The sequence below is a fragment of the Syngnathoides biaculeatus genome, chromosome 23, assembly GCF_019802595.1.
Source record: "Syngnathoides biaculeatus isolate LvHL_M chromosome 23, ASM1980259v1, whole genome shotgun sequence".
In the NCBI taxonomy this organism is placed as follows: Eukaryota; Metazoa; Chordata; class Actinopteri; order Syngnathiformes; family Syngnathidae; genus Syngnathoides; species Syngnathoides biaculeatus.
In genome coordinates this window covers 1-12,314 of record NC_084662.1, presented here as the reverse complement: position 1 = coordinate 12,314, position 12,314 = coordinate 1, and positions in this window count along the sequence as shown.

The window sequence follows — 12,314 nt, the reverse complement described above, 5'->3', positions numbered from 1 at the left end:
TACATCATGGCCGGCCTCACCACTGTTTTGTAAACTTTGCCCTTCATCCTAGCAGACACTCTTCTGTCGCATAACACACCAGACACTTTTCGCCAGCTGTTCCAACCTGCTTGGACCCGTTTCTTCACTTCCTGACCACACTCTCCATTGCTCTGTATTGTTGACCCCAAGTATTTGAAGTCGTCCACCCTCGCTATCTCTTCTCCCTGTAGCCTCACTCTTCCCCCTCCACTTTTCTCATTCACGCACAGATATTCGGTTTTACTTCGGCTAATCTTCATTCCTCTCCTTTCCAGTGCATGTCTCCATCTTTCCAATTGTTCCTCTGCGTGCTCCCTGCTTTCACTGCATATGACAATATCATCTGCGAACATCATGGTCCAAGGGGATTCCAGTCTAACCTCATCTGTCAGCCTATCCATTACCACTGCAAACAGGAAGGGGCTCAGAGCTGATCCCTGATGCAGTCCCACCTGCACCTTAAATTCCTCTGTCACACCTAAGGCACACCTCACCATTGTTCTGCTGCCATCATACATGTCCTGTACTATTTTAACATACTTCTCTGCCACACCAGACTTACGCATGCAGTACCACAGTTCCTCTCTTGGTACTCTGTCATAGGCTTTCTCTAGATCCACAAAGACACAATGTAGCTCCTGCTGACCTTCTCTGTACTTTTCCACGAGCATCCTCAAGGCAAATAATGCATCTGTGGTACTCTTTCTAGGCATGAAACCATACTGTTGCTCGCAGATACTTACTTCTGTCCTGAGTCTAGCCTCCACTACTCTTTCCCATAACTTCATTGTGTGGCTCATCAACTTTATTCCTCTATAGTTCCCACAGCTCTGAACATCCCCTTTGTTCTTAAAAATGGGAACTAGAACACTTTTCCTCCATTCTTCAGGCATCTTTTCGCCCGCTAGTATTCTGTTGAATAAGTTGGTCAAAAACTCCACAGCCATCTCTCCAAATTGCTTCCATACCTCTACCGGTATGTCATCAGGACCAACTGCCTTTCCAGTTTTCATCCTTTGTAGTGCCTTTCTGACTTCCCCCTTAGTAATCATTTCCACTTCCTGGTCCTTCACTCTTGCCTCTTCAACTCTTCCTTCTCTCTCATTTTCTTCATTCATCAACTTCTCAAAGTATTCTTTCCATCTATTTAGTACACTACCGGCACCAGTCAACACATTTCCATCTCTATCCTTAATCACCCTGACCTGCTGCACATCCTTCCCATCTCTATCCCTCTGTCTGGCCAACCTGTAGAGATCCTTTTCTCCTTCTTTCGTGTCCAACCTGGTGTACATGTCTTCATATGCCTCTTGTTTAGCCTTTGCCACCTCTACCTTTGCCCTACGTCGCATCTCGATGTACTCCTTTCGCCTCTCCTCAGTCCTCTCAGTATCCCACTTCTTCTTCGCTAATCTCTTTCCTTGTATGACTCCCTGTATTTTGGGGTTCCACCACCAAGTCTCCTTCTCCCCTTTCCTACCAGATGACACACCAAGTACTCTCCTGCCTGTCTCTCTGATCACCTTGGCTGTCGTCGTCCAGTCTTCCGGGAGCTTCGGTTGTCCATCGAGAGCCTGTCTCACCTCTTTCCGGAAGGCTGCACAACATTCTTCCTTTTTCAGCTTCCACCACATGGTTCTCTGCTCTACCTTTGTCTTCTTAATCTTCCTACCCACCACCAGAATCATCCTACATACTACCATCCTATGCTGTCGAGCTACACTCTCCCCTACCACTACTTTACAGTCAGTAACCTCCTTCAGATTACATCGTCTGCACAAAATATAATCTACCTGCGTGGTTCTACCTCCGCTCTTGTAGGTCACTATATGTTCCTCCCTCTTCTGGAAATAAGTGTTCACTACAGCCATCTCCATCCTTTTTGCAAAGTCCACCACCATCTGCCCTTCAAAGTTCCTTTCCTGGATGCCGTACTTACCCATCACTTCTTCATCGCCCCTGTTTCCTTTACCAATATGTCCATTACAATCTGCACCAATCACAACTCTCTCGCTGTCTGGGATGCTCAGAACTACTTCATCTAGTTCCTTCCAGAATTTCTCTTTCAACTCTTGGTCACATCCTACCTGTGGTGCATAGCCGCTAACCACATTATACATAACACCCTCAATTTCAAATTTTAGTCTCATCACTCGATCTGATACTCTTTTCACCTCCAAGACATTCTTAGCCAGCTCTTCCTTTAAAATAACCCCTACTCCATTTCTCTTCCCATCTACTCCGTGGTAGAATAATTTAAACCCTGCTCCCAAACTTCTAGCCTTACTACCTTTCCACCTGCTCTCTTGGATGCACAGAATATCAACCTTTCTCCTAATCATCATCTCAACCAACTCCTGTGCTTTTCCTGTCATAGTCCCTACACTCAGTTGTAGGCTCTGTGCATTCCTCTTTTTCTTCTGACGCTGGATCCGGTTTCCTCCTCTTCTTTGTCTTCGACCCACAGTAGCTGAATTTCCACCGACGCCCTGCAGGTTAGCAGTGCCGGGGGCGGGCGTTGTTAACCCGGGCCACGACCGATCCGGTATGGGATTCTTTAGATGAACGCTCATATTTGTTTGGCACAGTTTTTACGCCGGATGCCCTTCCTGACGCAACCCTCTGCATTTATCCGGGCTTGGGACCGGCCTACAGATTGCACTGGTTTGTGCCCCCATAGGGCTGCATTATATATATATATATATATATATATACACACCCCCTGATACTCATACGTGTTTGCGCGGCAAAACGACAACACAGGAGTTATTTAGACACCCAGGGTTTTAAACATCATTTGTACATTGTTTAAAATATTGTATATATCGTAGGAGTGCTTCCTTCGGGATGCCGTGATTTCCTTGCCCCGTCGAGGACCTACTGTGGTGTTTGTCTTCACTCGCGCCTGCGGTGAAAAAGCAATGCTTCGGGGCTGGCAGTACCTCTGCAGACCCACCAGATGGCGACTGTGGGAAGGATGCTGAACAGGACGAGAGAGAAAGAACTCCGTCAGGAGGGGTCAGGGCTTCCTGTCTGGAGGACCCGTCCGGAACAATGCGCATGCGCCTGCGAGGAGGTACTTCTCTGCTGCAAAGTGTTTTTGGGCCTCAGATACAAAAAGGAACTCCGCGTTAGGAGCAACCACCGTGTGCATGTAAGTCGGTGGACCGGAATCCGGCCACCCGCCCTAATTTGTGTTTAACATGATTAGCAATATCGATGTTTACAAAGTTAGCAGTGTGCTTCCGTATTTGATAGAGGCTAAGCATATAGCCCAAACGTCGACGTACAGCACACATAGAACGCTTTGGCTAACATACACAGACTGATTTCACTGTTAGAAACTTGATTTCATGTTTGTATAAATTTATGAAACAAGTGTGTATATATAAAACGATGGTTGTTCATGAAGACAAGAAACGTTCTTGGACACTCTATTAGGACCCCTGGACTCTACAGAATACTTTGTATAATAGGCACAACAGGTGCCTTGATAAAAATTATAAAAAGACATTCCGCCGCTTGCTGAAAACGGGAAGATGGGGCGGTATTGGGAGGATGACAAGGACTGGGCGGACGCCCGGTACAGGAGGCGCCGCAGGCCTACACGAGGCTTCTGGGGGCGCGATGGCGTGGCGCAGGGGGGTCAATGTCCGCAGGCACACACACACACACACACACACACACACACAACACACACACCATTTCAGCCCTAACCCGAAATCGTCCCTCCGCGCGCACGGGGGGAGGGGGAAAGTGAAATCTCACGTCTTCTTTGTCTTACAGGCCCAAACGGAGACATCTCCTGGGGGCCAGTGAATCACAGACCTTGAGGCCAGGGAGACAGACTAAATTACATAAATGTGTATAAAAGGGTCTATGTGTACATGTGTACATGCATGTTTTCTTGGTTATGTGTGTATATCTAAATATAATATACCCCCTGATACTCATACATGTTTGCGCAGCAAAACGACAACACAGGAGTTTTTTAGACAGCCAGGGTTTTAAACATCATTTGTACATTGTTTAAAATATTTTATATATCGTAGGAGTGCTTCCTACGGGATGCCGTGATTTCCTTGCATTTCCTAGGACCAACTGTGGTGTTTGTCTTCACTCGCGCCTGCGGTGAAAAAGCGATGCTTCGGGGCTGGCAGTACCTCTGCAGACCCACCAGATGGCCACTGTGGGAAGGATGCTGAGCAGGACAAGAGAGGAAGAACTCCGTCAGGATGGGTCAGGGCTTCCTGTCTGGAGGACCCGTCCGGAACAATGCGCATGCGCCTGCGAGGAGGTACTTGTCTGCTGCAAAGGGTTTTTGGGCCTCGGATACAAAAAGGAACTCCGCGTGAGGAGCAGCCACCGGATGCATGTAAGTCGGTGGACCGGAATCCGGCCACCCGCCCAGATTTGTGTTTAACATGATTACCAATATCGATGTTTAGAAAGTTAGCAGTGTGCTTCCGTATTGATAGAGGCTAAGTATATAGCCTAAACGTCGACGTATAGCACACAGAATGCGTTGGCTAACAGACACAGACTGATTTCACTGTTAGAAACCTGATGTAATGTTTGTGTAAATTTATGAAACAAGTGTGTATATATAAAACGATGGTTGTTAATGAAGACAAGAAACGTTCTTGGACACTTTATTAGGACACCTGGACTGTACAGAATTGACTTTTTATAATAGGCACAAAAGGGGCCTTTATAAAAATTATAAAAACACATTCCTCCGCTTGCCGAACATGAGGAAAACAGGAAGATGGGGCGGTATTGGGTGGATGACGAGGACTGGGCGGACGCCCGGTACAGGAGGCGCCACAGGCCTACACGAGGCTTCTGGGGGTGTGCGATGGCGTGGCGCAGGGGGTCGACGTCCGCAAGCACACACACACACACACACACACAACACACACCACACACACACAACACACACCACACACACAAACACCACACACACACACACCATTCCAGCCCTAACCCAAAATCGCCCCTCCGCGCACGCACGGGGGGAGGGGGAAAGTGAAATCCAACGTCTTCTTTGTCTTACAGGCCCGAACGGAGACATCTCCTGGGGGCCAGTGAATCACAGACCTTGAGGTCAGGGAGACAGACTAAATTACATATATGTGTATACAAGGGTCTATGTGTACATGTATGTTTTCTTGGTATATATATGTATATATATATATATGTGTATATATATGGGTATGCATGTAGGGTAATTTACATTTATGGGAGCATGTGATTTTATGTATGTGTTTGTTGATACACGAGTGTATGTGTTTTAATGATACTGGAATTACATTAACGAAGTACTTGATTAGGGGTAGTATTACACTATTAGGAGTTATATATAGGGGATAAGTTTCCTTTTCCGGGGACCATAATGATATATTGACAGGGACAATGACACCCGATATGTTATGTATAGAACCATGTGATGTGTTAAACAATGAGGACCGAGTTGCAATCAATGTATATAGTTACAGGAAATATAGTGAATAAGATTTCTTTTTTTTTTCCACAGAGGGCAATGGCCCTAATAGTTATTGGATAAGTTTTCTTTCGGGGGTCGAATGGACCCCCTGATACTCATACGTGTTTGCGCGGCCAAACGACAACACAGGAGTTATTTAGACAACCAGGGTTTTAAACATCATTTGTACATTGTTTAAAATATTGTATATATATCGTAGGAGTGCTTCCTATGGGATGCCGTGATTTCCTTGCCCCGTCTAGGGGCAATGTGGGGTTTATCTACACTCGCGCCTGCGGTGAAAAAGCGATGCTTCGGGGCTGGTAGTACCGCTGCAGACCCACCAGATGGCGACTGTGCGAAGGATGCCGAGCAGGACGAGAGAGGAAGAACTACGTCAGGAGGGGCAAGGACACCGACAACCCGAGCCCCGCTTCCTGTCTGGAGGACCTTACCGGAACAATGCGCATGGTACTTCTTTGCTGCAAAGGGTTTTTGGACCTCGGATACAAAAAGGAACTCCGCGTTAGGAGCAGCCACCGGGTGCACGTCAGTCAGTGGACCGGAATCTGGCCACCTGGCAACTTTTTCTTTATTGGATGCCCCCTTCTCTCCCGGGGCGCCGGCGCACCACGGGCCCGTCTCGCCTGCAGCGTCGGGGAGGTGGAGCCCGAGCGCGTGCGAGCACACAAACCGAGAAACAGGATGTTTACGTGTGGTGGGGCGGTGGGGGTGGCTACGCTACCACCAGTGAGTGATTTCTCATTTCTGTCAGTGTAATAAAGAGGGAAAAACAACACCCCCTCAACAGACAAACAGCATTACTCCCTCCTGCTTTGCTGAGCCAGATGGTAGCGCCTTCATCCCTTTGACCTTTGGCAGTCCGGCTGTCTCTGGAATTTGAACAAATTTTCTTTTGCAAAAATAAACAGCGTCCACCTCCGTAACGTGTACAAGTATCTTTTGCTTTGACTCTTGTCGCTCGCTAAATCGGCTGTTTGTCCTTTAAGTGGCATCATCACCCTGTTTAGACATGGCTCCGGCGGCTGACGCTCCGACGGACATTTGGAGCCGACAGTGAAGCGCATTCGTGCTTTATGTGAGTAAAAAAGAAACTTTTGTGATGTGTTAAAAAAAAAAAATCCCGAGCTTCCTTCCGTGACTCTGGGGCTTTTCCTGAAGCTTTAAAAAAAGAAAGAAGAAGAAGAAGAAAGAATGAAAAAGATGAATCCTCCACCCTGGTGATTTGAAATGCAAAGTTAACAGTTTTTTAAAACACATTCTACTTGAAAGTTTGAAGAAACTATAAAACACTCCTAACCCTTATCGTTGAAACACTAAAAGGGAACGATTTTAAAAGTGAAAACATACAAGGAATCTCTGATTAAAAAATATTAAAAGGGTGCTTGTTCTGGTATTCCCATAGATTTTTGTTCTTCCTTTTCATCAGCAGTTAGGTGGTACGGTACTTTTGCAATGTTTTCCGTTTTAACTCTTGGTTTTAGTCTTTCCTGCAATCTTCTATTCATGGTGTTTCGGGGTTTTGGCGTTGATTGTAAAACAGGGGAGCCATTTCAATTTGGTTCTTCCCATTCATTACAATAGAGGCGAAACCCTTGGTAGACTTTGCCAAGGTAAAATTGGGAGGGTGGGGGTGGGGTAATGCACGTCGGAAGGTAGGCCCACGTGCGCGCGTTTTGCTCGCCAAAGGTGTTGCGATGGGTTGGGCGCGTGCGGCTCACCTGGTGCGGTCTCCGGGTGGCTCAACGACAAGTGCTGCGGGTTCACCTGGTGGAGGATATTCATGTTTGTAACTTTAACTTTATTTACAGCCAAAAACAGCGTTTCAGAGCATGATGGAACAGCTTCCTCAACTTGGCTATAACATCAAATAGGATGCTTTTCTTGCCAATTTTATGCATGTTTCCTATAGAACTCTCCACCACACAACATAACAGGCCTTTGGAACAAAAACAAAAGCTTTAGTTTTGGAAATATTCATGTTTGTAACTTTTTTACAGCCAAAAACAGCATTTCAGAGCATGATGGTACAGCTTCCTCAACTTGGCTATAAAATCAAATAGGATGCTTTTCTTGCCAATTTTATGCATGTACTCGCCACCACACAACATTACAGGCCTTTGAAACCAACGAAAAGCTTTAGTTTTGGAAATATTCACGTTTGTAACTTTTTTACAGCCAAAAACAGCGTTTCAGAGCATGATGGCACAGTTTCCTCAACTTGGCTATAAAATCAAATAGGATGCTTTTCTTGCCAATTTTATGCATGTTTTCTATAGAACTTTCCACCACACAACATTACAGGCCTTTGGAACCAACGGAAAAGCTTTAGTTTTGGAAATATTCATGTTTGTAACTTTTTTACAGCCAAAAACAGCATTTCAGAGCATGATGGTACAGCTTCCTCAACTTTGCTATAAAATCAAATAGGATGCTTTTCTTGCCAATTTTATGCATGTTTTCTATAGAACTTTCCACCACACAACATTACAGGCCTTTGGAACCAACGGAAAAGCTTTAGTTTTGGAAATATTCACGTTTGTAACTTTTTTACAGCCAAAAACAGCGTTTCAGAGCATGATGGCACAGCTTCCTCAACTTGGCTATAAAATCAAATAGGATGCTTTTCTTGCCAATTTTATGCATGTTTTCTATAGAACTCTCCACCACACAACATTACAGGCCTCTGGAACCAACGGAAAAGCTTTAGTTTTGGAAATATTCACGTTTGTAACTTTTTTACTGCCAAAAACAGCGTTTCAGAGCATGATGGCACATTTTGCTCAACTTGGCTATAAAATAAAATGGGATGCTTTGTTTGCCAATTTTATGCATGTTTTCTATAGAACTCTCCACCACACAACATTACAGGCCTTTGGAACCAACAGAAAAGGTTTAGTTTTGGAAATATTCATGTTTGTAATTTTTTACAGCCAAAAACAGCGTTTCAGAGCATGATGGCACATTTTGCTCAACTTGGCTATAAAATAAAATGGGATGCTTTGTTTGCCAATTTTATGCATGTTTTCTATAGAACTCTCCACCACACAACATTACAGGCCTTTGGAACCAACAGAAAAGGTTTAGTTTTGGAAATATTCATGTTTGTAATTTTTTACAGCCAAAAACAGCGTTTCAGAGCGTGATGGCACAGTTTCCTCAACTTGGCGATAAGATCAAATAGGATGCTTTTCTTGCCAATTTTACGCATGTTTCCTATAGAACTCTCCACCACACAACATAACAGGCCTTTGGAACAAAAAGAAAAGCTTTAGTTTTGGAGAAAATCATGGTTGTAACTTTTTTATGGCCAAAAACAACGTTTCAAGGCATGATGGTACAGTTTCCTCAACTTGGCTATAAAATCAAATAGGATGCTTTTCTTGCCAATTTTATGCATGTTTTCTATAGAACTCTCCACCACAAAACATTACAGGCCTTTGGAACCAACAGAAAAGCTTTAGTTTTGGAAATATTCATGTTTGTAACTTTTTTAGAGCCAAAAACAGCATTTCAGAGCATGATGGTACAGCTTCCTCAACTTGGCTATAAAATCAAATAGGATGCTTTTCTTGCCAATTTTATGCATGTTTTCTATAGAACTCTCCACCACACAACATTACAGGCCTTTGGAACCAACAGAAAAGCTTTGGTTTTGGAAATATTCATGTTTGTAACTTTTTCAATGCCAAAAACAGCGTTTCAGAGCATGATGGCACAGTTTCCTCAACTTGGCTATAAAATTAAATAGGATGCTTTTCTTCCCAATTTTATGCATGTTTTCTATAGAACTCTCCACCACACAACATTACAGGCCTTTGGAACCAACAGAAAAGCTTTAGTTTTGGAAATATTCACGTTTGTAACTTTTTTACTGCCAAAAACAGCGTTTCAGAGCATGATGGCACAGTTTCCTCAACTTGGCTATAAAATCAAATAGGATGCTTTTCTTGCCAATTTTACGCATGTTTCCTATAGAACTCTCCACCACACAACATAACAGGCCTTTGGAACCAACAGAAAAGCTTTAGTTTTGGAAATATTCATGTTTGTAACTTTTTTACAGCCAAAAACAGCATTTCAGAGCATGATGGTACAGCTTCCTCAACTTGGCTATAAAATCAAATAGGATGCTTTTTCTGCCAATTTTATGCATGTTTTCTATAGAACTTTCCACCACACAACATTACAGGCCTTTGGAACCAACGGAAAAGCTTTAGTTTTGGAAATATTCACGTTTGTAACTTTTTTACAGCCAAAAACAGCGTTTCAGAGCATGATGGCACAGTTTCCTCAACTTGGCTATAAAATCAAATAGGATGCTTTCTTGCCAATTTTATGCATGTTTTCTATAGAACTCTCCACCACACAACATTACAGGCCTTTGGAACCAACAGAAAAGCTTTAGTTTTGGAAATATTCACGTTTGTAACTTTTTTACTGCCAAAAACAGCGTTTCAGAGCATGATGGCACATTTTGCTCAACTTGGCTATGAAATAAAATGGGATGCTTTGTTTGCCAATTTTATGCATGTTTTCTATAGAACTCTCCACCACACAACATTACAGGCCTTTGGAACCAACAGAAAAGCTTTATTTTTGGAAATATTCACGTTTGTAACTTTTTTACTGCCAAAAACAGCGTTTCAGAGCATGATGGCACATTTTGCTCAACTTGGCTATAAAATAAAATGGGATGCTTTGTTTGCCAATTTTATGCATGTTTTCTATAGAACTCTCCACCACACAACATTACAGGCCTTTGGAAACAACAGAAAAGCTTTAGTTTTGGAAATATTCCTGTTTGTAACTTTTTTACAACCAAAAACAGCGTTTCAGAGCATGATGGTACAGCTTCCTCAACTTGGCTATAAAATCAAATAGGATGCTTTTCTTGCCAATTTTATGCATGTTTTCTATAGAACTCTCCACCACACAACATTACAGGCCTTTGGAACCAACAGAAAAGCTTTAGTTTTGTAAATATTCATGTTTGTAACTTTTTCACTGCCAAAAACAGCGTTTCAGAGCATGATGGCACAGTTTCTTCAACTTGGCTATAAAATCAAATAGGATGCTTTTCTTGCCAATTTTTTTGCATGTTTTCGATAGAACTCTCCACCACACAACATTACAGGCCTTTGGAACCAACAGAAAAGCTTTAGTTTTGGAAATATTCATGTTTGTAACTTTTTCAATGCCAAAAACAGCGTTTCAGAGCATGATGGCACAGTTTCCTCAACTTGGCTATAAAATTAAATAGGATGCTTTTCTTCCCAATTTTATGCATGTTTTCTATAGAAATCTCCACCACACAACATTACAGGCCTTTGGAACCAACGGAAAAGCTTTACTTTTGGAAATATTCACGTTTGTAACTTTTTTACTGCCAAAAACAGCTTTTCAGATCATGATGGCACGGTTTCCTCAACTTGGCTGTAAAATCAAATAGGATGCTAACCCTAACCCTAGGAAACGCTGTTTTTGGCAGTAAAAAAGTTACAAACGTGAATATTTCCAAAACTAAAGCTTTTCTGTTGGTTCCAAAGGCCTGTAATGTTGTGTGGTGGAGAGTTCTATAGAAAACATGCATAAAATTGGCAAGAAAAGCATCCTAATTGATTTTAAGCCAAGTTGAGGAAATTGTGCCATCATGCTCTGAAACGCTGTTTTTGGCATTGAAAAAGTTACAAACGTGAATATTTCCAAAACTAAAGCTTTCTGTTGGTTCCAAAGGCCTGTAATGTTGTGTGGTGGAGAGTTCTATAGAAAACATGCATAAAATTGGCAAGAAAAGCATCCTATTTGATTTTATAGCCAAGTTGAGGAAACTGTGCCATCATGCTCTGAAACGCAGTTTTTGGCAGTAAAAAAGTTACAAACATGAATATTTCCAAAACTAAAGCTTTTCTGTTGGTTCCAAAGGCCTGTAATGTTGTGTGGTGGAGAGTTCTATAGAAAACATGCATAAAATTGTCAAGAAAAGCATCCTATTTAATTTTATAGCCAAGTTGAGGAAACTGTGCCATCATGCTCTGAAACGCTGTTTTTGGCATTGAAAAAGTTACAAACATGAATATTTCCAAAACTAAAGCTTTTCTGTTGGTTCCAAAGGCCTGTAATGTTGTGTGGTGGAGAGTTCTATCGAAAACATGCAAAAAAATTGGCAAGATAAGCATTCTATTTGATTTTATAGCCAAGTTGAGGAAACTGTGCCATCATGCTCTGAAACGCTGTTTTTGGCATTGAAAAAGTTACAAACGTGAATATTTCCAAAACTAAAGCTTTTCTGTTGGTTCCAAAGGCCTGTAATGTTGTGTGGTGGAGAGTTCTATAGAAAACATGCATAAAATTGGCAAGAAAAGCATCCTATTTGATTTTATATCCAAGTTGAGGAAACTGTGCCATCATGCTCTGAAACGCTAATTTTGGCATTCAAAAAGTTACAAACGTGAATATTTCCAAAACTAAAGCTTTTCCGTTGGTTCCAAAGGCCTGTAATGTTGTGTGGTGGGGAGTTCTATAGAAAACTTGCATAAAATTGGCAAGAAAAGCATCCTATTTGATTTTATATCCAAGTTGAGGAAACTGTGCCATCATGCTCTGAAACGCTGTTTTTGGCAGTAAAAAAGTTACAAACGTGAATATTTCCAAAACTAAAGCTTTTCCGTTGTTTCCAAAGGTCTGTAATGTTGTGTGGTGGAGAGTTCTATAGAAAACATGCATAAAATTGTCAAAAAAAACATCCTATTTGATTTTATAGCCAAGTTGAGGAGGAAACTGTGCC